At 33.3% G+C, this 11,844-nt stretch overlaps 1 long non-coding RNA gene across 1 annotated transcript; it reads left to right on the top strand.

Annotated features, from left to right (window-relative positions):
• Nucleotides 1-1,303: 1,303 nt before the first annotated feature.
• On the top strand, nt 1,304-10,166 carry LOC141447070 (uncharacterized). The gene is made up of 5 exons (XR_012454118.1): nt 1,304-1,717; nt 1,945-2,103; nt 6,810-6,954; nt 8,208-9,859; nt 9,949-10,166. It is a non-coding gene; the product is annotated as an uncharacterized lncRNA (long non-coding RNA).
• Nucleotides 10,167-11,844: the final 1,678 nt, after the last annotated feature.

Genomic DNA, 11,844 nt, shown 5'->3' with positions numbered 1-11,844 from the left:
CTGACGCTTGACCTCACGTCCTACCAGCGCCTCCCCTCTCTCCTCGTGCTCACCCAATTCCGCCAACTGACTCAGGGAAAAAACAAGTCTGGGGGGCCGCCACTCTTGGGGAACCAAACATCAGGTGTGCAACTCATGCGCTAAGCCCAATGCTCGAGAGAAGTCTCCGCATAGCTCAACGCCTTGGGCATTTCACAACCCAAAATGTTGATTCTTTTGCTTCAGCCGCACCCTTAGAATGGTAAAGGGCATAGGGTGATGTCCCTTTTTCAGTCAATCAACATCTATAATGACCACTGTCGGCCAGATCCATGCTGGTTTAGAGTCTCCTGAGTCTCCAATGTCCCCGTTCAGCGTGTCCACCAAGTTTCATAGCTGAATGCTATCAGTGAGAAATGTAGGGTAGAACAGTTAAAAAAATCCTATAATTGAAAAGCCCAATGTTATGATAATTTACAGAAGATTAATACTTAACTGAGTTTTTTTTTTTTTTTTTTTTTTAACGCACTTACTAACAGAATACATAAATGTTTGGACCTCAGCAAGCTAGTGGAACATTATGTGATCTTTGCATTTTCACATCAGTGAAAGAATGTTGCTCTTAAAGAAGATTTGTCTTTCAAATAAATTCGTCGATGGTCAATGCCAAAAAGAAAATATTAACAAACAAAACTGTAATTTTTGGATTTGATTAATTATGAATAATTTATAGGAAGGATGATATTCAGAGTCTTCCATCATTCTTCTGCATCAATCTTACCAATACTTCAATCACAAAAACGATTTCCTCGCTAATGGAACTTGTCGGCTAGTCTTTTGTAAAGGTGTGCAACTTAAATTTTAGATTTGATGTAGTCACTCAAAAAGCATTGACTTTTTTGATATATTATTTCTTCTATTTACACTTTCCAACTTGAAGACGCAAAAATTGCATAATTATTTATCGCTTTGAAGCTAAAATCACTGTTTCTATTCTTAAAAAACAATGAACAGCGCATCTGGTGCTTGCTTGGAGACATGCAATAAAGAAATACTATGTACTGTATGGTCTATCATCGACTCTGTCATAAACATACTATGTATCTAAGATGGTTGTTCGCTCATCTCCATTTTGCTCTAGAAATTTAATAAATAATTATTCATAAGTTCGTAGTAAAAGTAAACGTGAACATATGAGCTGAATTTCAGTCTATAAAAGCCAATTAATTCTATCTGACCTAAATGATCCTCTATGGCTACCATGTAGGAACCTCTATGTTTGGTACCTGATACGTTTTAGAGCACAACAGTTGAAAAGGTTAAAGGACAAAGTTCTGCACAGTATATAAAGTAATTTGAGATGAATGTACTGTAACTGGTGCTGAATATTATTAAAGTGATCTCTCATTGGTTAAATTAGGTTTATACCAGTAATTGTATAATTAACGATCTTGTTATAACTTCCCATAAGAACTAGAACCAATCTTGTTTTATCTCACGTTTTAATATTCTTACTTTTTATAATCTCCTCTTTAGAAACGAGGACGTGTAAAGTGGTTGGTGTAATATACTTCAGTTTCAATAATATCGTAAACAAATAAAAGCGAATATACATGAGTGTAAACAAAATATATAAAAGAATGACATCCTGGTGATAATTGGACCTTTTCACGGTTTGTAACGGTTATTTAAAAAAATCCATCTCAAGCAAATTTAATCTTTTGCCACTTTATTATAGGTATTTACCTTGACTTATTAAAAGATCCTATTGGTATTTTAATTCTATAGCAATCACAACTTGGACATATTGAAATTAAATGTTTGGCAGATATTTGTCTTGGACATTTTAAAATCTTTTTTTTTTAATAAATAAGTGCTTTGATTTTTATATTTTCAAACTTCAGCAACTCTTGAGATTTTATTAATTAATCTAGCTAAAGTTGTTTCTAAACTGGAAATTTTCAGAATGCTGAAATTAGAGCAGAAAATACCAATATTTTTCATCCAATTGGGACGAGAAAACTTTTTGGTTTAAAATTTTTGGTGGTCCACTTAGAAAACCAGAGTCAACGGAGTCAAGTTTCTGGAAATCAACTTTGAGTGGATAGTTGGAACTAGAAAGAGGTTATTATATTTTTAATTTTGAAAATGATTTTAGATTCTTTAATATGTATATCTTAAACAGATCTTTCATTATTTACATCTGATATGCTACGCGAGAGGTTTATTGAGAACAATTTGATGCCAGTCCAAATTTAATTGTCTGTACCACTTGTAGACATTCACTTTAGAACAACACATTACCTTTTTGTTTTCTAGCATCTAATTATTGCCTATTATTGCGCAGATAAACAATTTCTTGAATCTTTTCTGCTCAGCATTTTTTAGATTGAAACCTAAAACCTGTAAGTTATTAATTAAGTCAAAGTCAATAACGTAGTTATCCAGCGGTTTACCAGTGTTGCTCAGCGTTTTCGTTTCGTTGAGAGAGCATATAAACTTTTAAAACTATGTACATTAAAGAGTTATTAGCAGAACCTGCTTTCGAAAAAAATTTACAAAGATCCAAGAAATACCTACTTCCTCACACATTAAATTTTAAGCAAAGAACTTATGGACGAATTTGAAAGTATTGAATTGCAATTTAAGTTTCAGCATGAGTAAAAACATTTTTATCATCCTCCAGACTTACACGGACAAATATAATACCTGGAGGAATAAATACTATTTTTATGTCAGGTGGTTTAAAGTTTTACTTCAAGGAAGAGTAAATCTTTTAATTTGCCAGTTTCTAATCGCCGCTAGATTCTTTCCAATGAGACCAACCAATAAAACTTCTGGTTTTATTTCTATTTATTTCATAGCTGGCCTACAATGTAACCTTTAAAGTTTTAATTACAAGAAGTTATGAAATCTTAAAAAAATGAAAGTTTTTATGTAAGTTTGAAATTAAGAGGTCACTATTGGATATCGCATGATTCCAAGCAGATTACAGACTGAAATATACATATAGTGTTGTTCTTAACTGCAGATTATTATATCATTTTACTTCTCTAGTAGTTTATTCAGTCAAAATTAGGATATAGTTTCTTATTTTTGTATAATATTTAATTGGTGTCAAAAGAGAATCTTATAGTAACTTTTTACAGCATGATACAAAATTATACATTCAAGTAGTTTTTAATTATTACTATTAGTATTAAGATGGTATTAAACAAAAATGTTTAAAACGTAGAACAGATGGTTGTAATTCAGTGAAAATAAATAGAATATATTCACGTCAATAAAGGCGCCTGGTTAGCCGAGCGGTTAGAGGCGAGGCCCGCAAAGCTACCCCGGAGGTACACAACACTACGTCACATTTTTAATTTTTTACAGGAAAGCAAATGAAAGAGTTTTTTCGCGGTTTTTTCTTACTTATAAGCCCACGGGAGTTATTTTGCTTAAATCTTTGGTCAATAATAAGTAACATAGTTGCACCATAAGCGATGGTTGGGTAATAAAAAAAGAAATTTTGGGTTAGAATTTTTACAAAAACAAATTTTGAATAAATGGACTTGATTAGTGTACCTCCGGGGTACTGATATGTATTGGGATTTTGTGTTCGGTTCTCGAGCTAGGCTTTGAATTTTATCTAATGGCTAACAAAAGAAATTTACAGTAAAGTACGAGGGTCGTTTGAAAAGTCCGTGCAAAAATAAAAACTACTTAATTTTTTGGGGTAAACCTTTTTTATTTTTCAACATAGTCTCCTTTTAGGCTTATACACTTCGTCCAACGCTGCTCTAGTTTGTTGACCCCTTCCGAATACTAGGATTGTCCAAGTCTGAAAAATAGCCATTCGTTTCTGCAATCACCTCCTCGTTTGAATAAAATCTTTTTCCCGCCAGCCATTTCTTCATATTGGGGAACAAATAGTAGTCCGAGGGAGCCAAGTCTGGAGAATAGGGGGGATGTGAAACGAGTTGGAACCCTATTTCCATTAATTTTGCGACCACAACTGCTAAGGTGTGAGCTGGTGCGTTGTCGTGATGGAAAAGGACTTTTTGAGGGCCAATCGTGGGCGTTTTTCTTGCAGCTCGGTTTTCAAACGGTCCAATAACGATGAATAATATGCACCTGTAATAGTTTTACCCTTTTCCAGATAGTCGATGAGGATTATTCCTTGCGAATCCCAAAAGACAGTCGCCATAATCTTTCCGGCCGAAGGAACGGTCTTCGCCTTTTTTGGCGCAGATTCCCCCTTGGTAACCCATTGTTTAGATTGTTCTTTGGTCTCAGGAGTGTAGTGATGTATCCATGTTTCATCCACAGTGACGAAACGACGCTTAAAGTCCTGCGGATTCTTCTGGAACAGCTGCAAACCGTCCTTGCAACACATCACACGATTTCGTTTTTGGTCAAGCGTGAGCAATCGCGGCACCCATCTTGCGGATAGCTTTGTCATGTCCAAATGTTGATGCAAAATATTATGTACCCGTTCATTCGAGATGCCCACAGCACTAGCAATCTCATGCACCTTCACTCTTCTGTCATCCATCACCATATCATGGATTTTATCAATGATTTGTGGAGTAGTAACCTCAACAGGGCGTCCAGAACGTTCAGCGTCACTTGTGCCCATATGGCCACTCCGAAAATTTTGAAACCACTTATAAACTGTTCTAATCGAAGGTGCAGAGTCACCATAATGTTTATCAAGCTTCTCTTTAGTCTCCTGAGGCGTTTTGCCTTTCATAAAGTAGTCTTTAATCAACACACGAAATTCTTTTTCGTCCATTTTTTGAAAATCACTCGACTTCCTCGATTCAAACGAATGCCAAACACAAAGAAATAGACCGATCTGGCTGAAACTTGGTGTGTGTTCTTCCTAGAGATGCTACTAACTAAACATAACCTCGATACGCGCCAGTGGTGCTATCTCTCTGACTTTGCACGGACTTTTCAAACGACCCTCGTATGATCTCCTCCGTCCACGACACCTAAATCGGTAGTTAGACGTAAAGCCCGCCTGTAAAAATAGGCAATACTTTACTTTTAAATTGAAAATAACTAAAAATGAGGTTTAAATTGAGTGTTATCTTTCAGAAATATTATCTCTAACGGCCGAGATCTGAGAGAAAAGTAAAGTAATACCACACTCGCGTTTATTTATTTTCCTTTTTATAAATTGACTAAAGAACGAAAAAAAAAATTGTTAATAAATTCTAAACACGTAAAGATGTTTAGAAAAAAAAAAGGGAGAACGAAATATAAATGCACAGGAGCTGTGGTACCACACATGTCACTATCTACTAATGAAGACATACGGTCTTGTATTGAGCTCCTACCATCGATTTAATCTCCTGATCTTATTATTACAATTTATAGAAAAATAAAACCCATTTTATTAATTATATATGAGTTTTATTGTTTTTAATCGATTTGGATGTTTACATTTAGCTTTCAAAAAATTTATCTTACATCCGGTAATATTCGAAAATATGGACAAATTTTCAAGATGTGATTTTCAAGGACAGAAAAGTGAAATTTTTCAAGCAAAATAACTAAGCAAATTTCCCTAGTTTTCAGAGCACATCACAAAGGGTACAGAGAATGATTTACGAAGAAGGAACTAACTTTGTAGTCTGCAGGGTTACGGCATGAATTGTCACAAGACACGATATCTTAATTACATTTATGGATTGGGACAATAAGACCTGACAATAAGCTTTCGATCAATCATTAACCTTAAAGAGCCAATTTATTGACAGGTTTATGAGTTTCCCCTGTTTGTGAAAACTGTACCATCATTTACTACCATTTTGATCAGCCATCGCGTTGTATGAAACCCCTTCGGAAGAAGTGGAACAGCCTGCCTGCCACGCTCAACACTGACCCCATTTACAATACACCTGCGGCCTTGACAGGTGGTATTTTATGTAGAGAATTATTTTTGGGTTTAAGTACTCACAGGCAAACTACAGCTGATGTGGCTACACATTATGACAAAAGTTGTCAATTAACAGAACCACAGTAGATCTTCTTGGACGCAGAGGAATTGTTTCACTAGGAACATATATGTAGAAAAAACAGTAAACCAGAATGCAGTAAAAAATGATTGGTATACCCAAAAGAATGCAAGTGTAATTTTTCATCACAGCTTCACCAGTTCATATAAGCGTATAATAACATAGCAACGCAGAATATAAAATATAGATTCAGCCTCGCTGAACTACATAAAATAATTTTTGTAAGGCAATTGGTTTCTATATATTTGTAAGATTATTTGTCACGAATTCATTTACTCGTTTGAAGTAAATAAACAATCTCATCAGAACAATTATGAAAGAAGGCAGGCTGGGATGCTTCTCTGAAGTACAGAATCAGATGTTTTATATAAAATTAGTTTCGACGATCTAAGACTTAACAATTAAAATAAGTAAGAGAAACTTTTTAAACTTAAATAAAGTGCAAGTATACAAAAATAAACATTATTTTTCATTTTACTGAAAGCTTTACATTTTCGTTAGATTAAATTATATTCTATAGTTTATATACCCATGGTTGCACCAAAATCTTCTAAGTTTTCAAAGCCACTAATTGTTTTAATTCACCCAAAATCTTGGGAAAACTAAACAACTTTGTTGACTTTGTTGGCTCTACAGTGCAAAAAGCAGCTTTACTTTCAACAAGAAAACTGGTTGAAAAAAAATAATACAACTGTAACATAGGTTCTTATTTTTAGTAGTTCTCCCTGAATAAATACAAAACATTTTTTTCTCCTTCCAACTTTGAATGCTAATTGAAATTTTCTAATTGTAATCATTTTATTTTGATTTGGTTTTTAGGTGCTTTCGTGACAATCTGATGGATTGAAGATTGCTGTACTTTTACAGCTGTGCTTTTACTCCTGCCTTCATTTACCGCACATCACATTTATGGCTCAGTTGTCTACTTAGTACAAGCCAAAAATACTCCTGTCATTGTTATCATGTATGTATATTGATAGAATAACTTATTATTGATGAGAATTTTGAAGTATTTTTTGGAGTATCCTGAAAAGACTTACAATCATTGTAACCTCACTTCGTTTCACGAACTCTCTTTTTACCTCATCCTGTAGGATCCATTTTTTTGTTCCAGCCATAATATGTTTCCCAGGACCATTCTAACAAATAGATTGAGAAGTCACACTCCTCTTGCATAAGTCCTTGTTATCATCTAATTGGTCTCTAATTTATAACCTAACAACTTGGTTAGCACGGGCCAGTAGAACTTAATTTCCATCGCGATACAGCTTTAATCTCTTCAGTAATTCCTTTCCTAAGAACAGCAACAAGTACGCGAAGATTTTTACTTCGTCAGACTTCTGGTTTTCTAGAAGTATCCAGTCATTTTAGTTGCTCCTATACTAAACTTTTTATTTAACATCTTTTTTTGTCAGAATTTTTTCATCAACATTATTTTTTACCCATCTCATTTAAGATTAAAAACTTGACAAGTTCAATTTTTTTCACGCTTTTTTATAAACACGTTTAAAAAAAAAATAATCCTTTGTCGCTAAACGTGCTAAGTACATAATATTATATTAAAAAGCACACGACTCTTATAAACGTGTGTATACATATATATGTATCTAAACACACCGTTATATTAGATGGTAAATATTTTTCTTTAACTTTGTATATGAAAATGATCGTAGAAGAGAACCTCCGTCACACTGTTACTTTTCTTATTTTGTTTTATTTATCCCTACCACTTTTTTAAAAGTTATGTTTAAATACATATACAAAGAAAAATACCATGTTGTATGCGAAACACAACTATTACTAGCTGCACACAAACACTCATACGTACTACGGACGTCTTTGTACGCCAAGCTAAGGGGTCAGACGATGTCAACAACCCTTGACTCTAAGAGGTTCAAGCGATATGTTTTTCTCCTTCACACTTACATACGTATATGGCCGTGTTGTTGTTAGTTCTCCTTTACGTTGTTTCTCTTTATCATATACTTTGCTTTACATCTTTTGAAGAGAATGTACCCATTGTTAAGATAACTTCAAGAGATACCGCCTTAGGTCCAGATGTTTATTTTTTATTTTATTTTTTAGAATTACTCATATGTAATGAAAGTTGTATTTGCTAATACCTGTAAATAAACTTCAAAAGATCAAATGGTACATTGTTTGAAAAGATAGATGAGTTTGTTATTACATGAGCGTTCTTTAATTTGTCTTGATCAGTTTTCAGGATCAAGTTGAACAGAATATAGAATTGGTAATGCTTTGTAAATATATCTGAACTGGTTTAAAGCAGGTCTATCTTTATAGACAATTGGAGAGCTTAATTGCAAAGGAAGAAAAATATTTAATATCTAAGAGTTCCTTTTGAAATAAGCACCAATTGTAATCATACTCAAATAAGTATTAGCCAATCCTTGGTGAACAGAAATAGGCGAAGAAAACTTGGAGCTGATCTCCAAATAACCTAAAAAGAATTTTTGGCGACACCTATGAAAATTGCCTAGTGTTGCCAGTTGTGTGTGGAACACCAGTCACTTTACAGGTAACTTTTAAAAGCGTTGAACGTTTTTCCTGCACGACGGTAGCAATACGTAAGGAGTTGTCCTATTGAAAAAAAGGAATTTTCCAAACTTGTGTAAGGTGGGATAAGGTAGCCATTTAAAGAATATCCATGGAACGATAAGAATGGACAAACAATTTTTTGTATATTTCATTGAAATATTACAAGAAAAATTTCTGCATCTTATTTTCAAAAAATTCCAAGTCAATTGAAGACAATATTTGGATGGATTTATAAAGCAAAGTAACTAAAAAGTTTGTTCACATACCTTATTCCAAATTTATGTCCCAGTACTTCAATACTGAATAAACGTAATTTAACTTTATTTATTTAAAACCTGTCTTTCAAAAATAAACAAAAGTTGAAAACATTTTTATTACACTATGTCTTTAAAATTGAATTAGTATTATAGATAATTGAGATATAGAAGGACATTGGTGTTACATAGATTTGACTTGAAAGTCTTTACAGATTGCTTGATTGTTTCCGTATCACGCAATTACACTTTGTTACACGCATGTACATAATGCTTGCACTCACAAATTACTTATGGTTTTGGTTTGTATTACTATAGTTTAGGGGCCAGTAAATGAAAGTCGTGTGTCAATGCTAGTTAAGTTCCTACTATTTCAAACACAAGCAACAAATACCCACTTCAACTAGTGTTAGATGATTATATTCCTGATGTACAAAAATAAATCATTTATTTTACATTAAATTATTATGTACGTAACATTATATATTTCACATTATTATCATTATGTGTTTGTTCTACTTTTGACTACTATATAATCAAAAATTGGTATTTTGTAAATGTCAAAAGTATTAACAAAAAAAAAAAATCTAATTATAATTAGACGTGATTAATGTTGTTGATTTTGATTTTACTTTAGATTGTGCTGAAATAATTTTACTTTAATCCATTCATTGTGAATAGCGTTTTTGGCTGATCAGAAAGTTGAAGGGCGTTAAGTAAACATGAATTAGAGTTGTTCATAATAATAAACAACTCATCAGCACTCAATCCAAACTATTCATTTGAGTTTAGTAACTCAAATAGAAAGCTGCCCTTGCCTTGTTGTGATTCCTTATAAAAAGATTCTTAAAAACCTTTTACTTGTATTAAATAATTAAATATTTAAGGCACCTTGGAGTATTGTTGGAATTTTTCAAATATAAGGGAACATGTTTAGCGTATAGAACATGTGCTTTTTGCTTGTAGATTTCTATAGTATCATGTACATCCTTAATTGTCTTTAATTTCATGAGTTAAGGACATGTGTAATCATCAAAATAACTGCGAGAGAAGAAGGTAAGTAGTTCTCATAAAAATATTTCATAAAACATTTGCTCAATTAAAGAAAAGTATAGTCAATCGTTACTCAAGGTTCATTTTTACAGTGGAACAAATCTTTTATAAATGTTTTCGCGGTTAAATTAACGGTAATTATAGCTGAACTCATCCAATAACAATTCTTAGTTGCGTAACAAAGATTTAATTAAAAATAAACCAATCTAAAGGCATATGGTACGATTGCTGGCTAAGCTGTTTCAAGGAAGTCGAACAGCATTCTTTTCTTCCTAATTAGTTATATTAAATGATTGGCAGTTGAAAAGTTACAATAAAAGTGTTACTAAAAGAAATGAAAGGTTATGGAAGTAATTCAAATTAATCTTAATAATTATTCATAAAGTCTAGTAATAAATGATTGCCTTATTATTGAACTTAATTTATTACTCTCTTCCTTTCCTTGGCAGTTGATACATTCTAATTTCCTTTATTATTTACTAATTGATGGTCAACTTGTTTATTAATGAATTTATAATTTGTTTTTGTTTTGTTATTGATTAATTATAAGGACATTTAATTTCTTAACATTCTTAGAAAACTGAATTCACATATCAATCTTTACGATTTTAGATTTTGAACTTTGGTTCTCTAATTAATGTAAGAATATAGTCCTTCGAAGAAGACAATAATAATAGAAAACTAACCTGAAAATTGTTGTTAATTTTGTGATTATCCAACGGTCTACTGTGATGTCTTTGTAAATGTAAGTATCCACCTGGGGATTGAAGAATACTCCAAAAAAAGCCAAGCAGTGGTTGGCTAAAAAGGGGCTAACTTCTATTTGATTGGAGTGTTTTATCTGGATGAATCAGTCTGGGAAATTAATGCATTTCTTAACAATCCAATGTAGTTATACATTTTTAAACGTGAAAGTGCTTATTTTTGAGCGACACTTGAGGGAGTCACGCTAAGTGTATTAGTCACGAAGAATTCAGTAAAAAATAAATTCTATATTTAGCTGCCAAATATTAGACATAACTGTTTCATTAGAAATAATGCCTTGACTTCACTAAGATGATTTTTTTTTTTCAACAAATGGTCTACGTTTACTTAAAGAACAATTCATTACAAAAGGGGAGGAGTTAAGGAATCACATGTTATTCCTTTTCGTTGTAAATCGCTGTTGATAATGAGTTCTCGCCAAAATCCGTCAATCGTAAGTCCACAAGATAAGTAATATCAAGCTTCCAGGTCTGTAAATTAAGTAATGAGACTGATTTTTTAAAAAAAATTTATTCAAAAAGAATTACAATTCTATATTGTCACCTTCAAAATAACTTCCTTCTGAAGCCATACAGCGTTACTTCCACTCCTCATATCAGTGCTCGAACTCCGATACTGGAATAGCTGGTCGGTTTCAGCCGTTTGAATGTTTTCGACTGTCCCAAAATGAGTTCCCTTGAGGTGATTTTTCAACTTCGGGAAGAGAAAAAAGTCACAAGGACTCAAGTCAGGCGAATAAGGAGGCTGAGGAGCCACAGGAATGTTTTTACTGGCCAAAAACTCGTTTATTGAAATTGCTGTGTGACAAGGAGCATGCTGATTTGTTTTTTCGATATGCACGGAATCGTCCACAAAGAGTTTCTACCTCAAGGTCAAACGGTCAATCAACACTTTTACCGAGGAGGTTCTTGAAAAACTTCGAAAAAGGGTCATTCGTGTGAGACCAAACATCAAGAACAAGTGGGTGTTGCATCATGATAATGCTCCTTGTCACACAGCAATTTCAATAAACGAGTTTTTGGCCAGTAAAAACATTCCTGAGGCTCCTCAGCCTCCTTATTCGCCTGACTTGAGTCCTTGTGACTTTTTTTTTCTTCCCGAAGTTGAAAAATCACCTCAAGGGAACTCATTTTGGGCAGTCGAAAATCGACCAGCTGAAGGCTATTCCAGTATCGGAGTTCGAGCACTGCTATGAGGAGTGGAAGAAACGTCTCCAGCGCTGT

Source organism: Rhodnius prolixus, unplaced genomic scaffold (genome assembly GCF_049639745.1).
Source record: "Rhodnius prolixus isolate KJV_2025 unplaced genomic scaffold, Rpr scaffold_7, whole genome shotgun sequence".
In the NCBI taxonomy this organism is placed as follows: Eukaryota; Metazoa; Arthropoda; class Insecta; order Hemiptera; family Reduviidae; genus Rhodnius; species Rhodnius prolixus.
The sequence above is the reverse complement of the archived record's forward strand: the minus strand, read 5'-3'. Positions and strand labels throughout refer to the sequence as shown.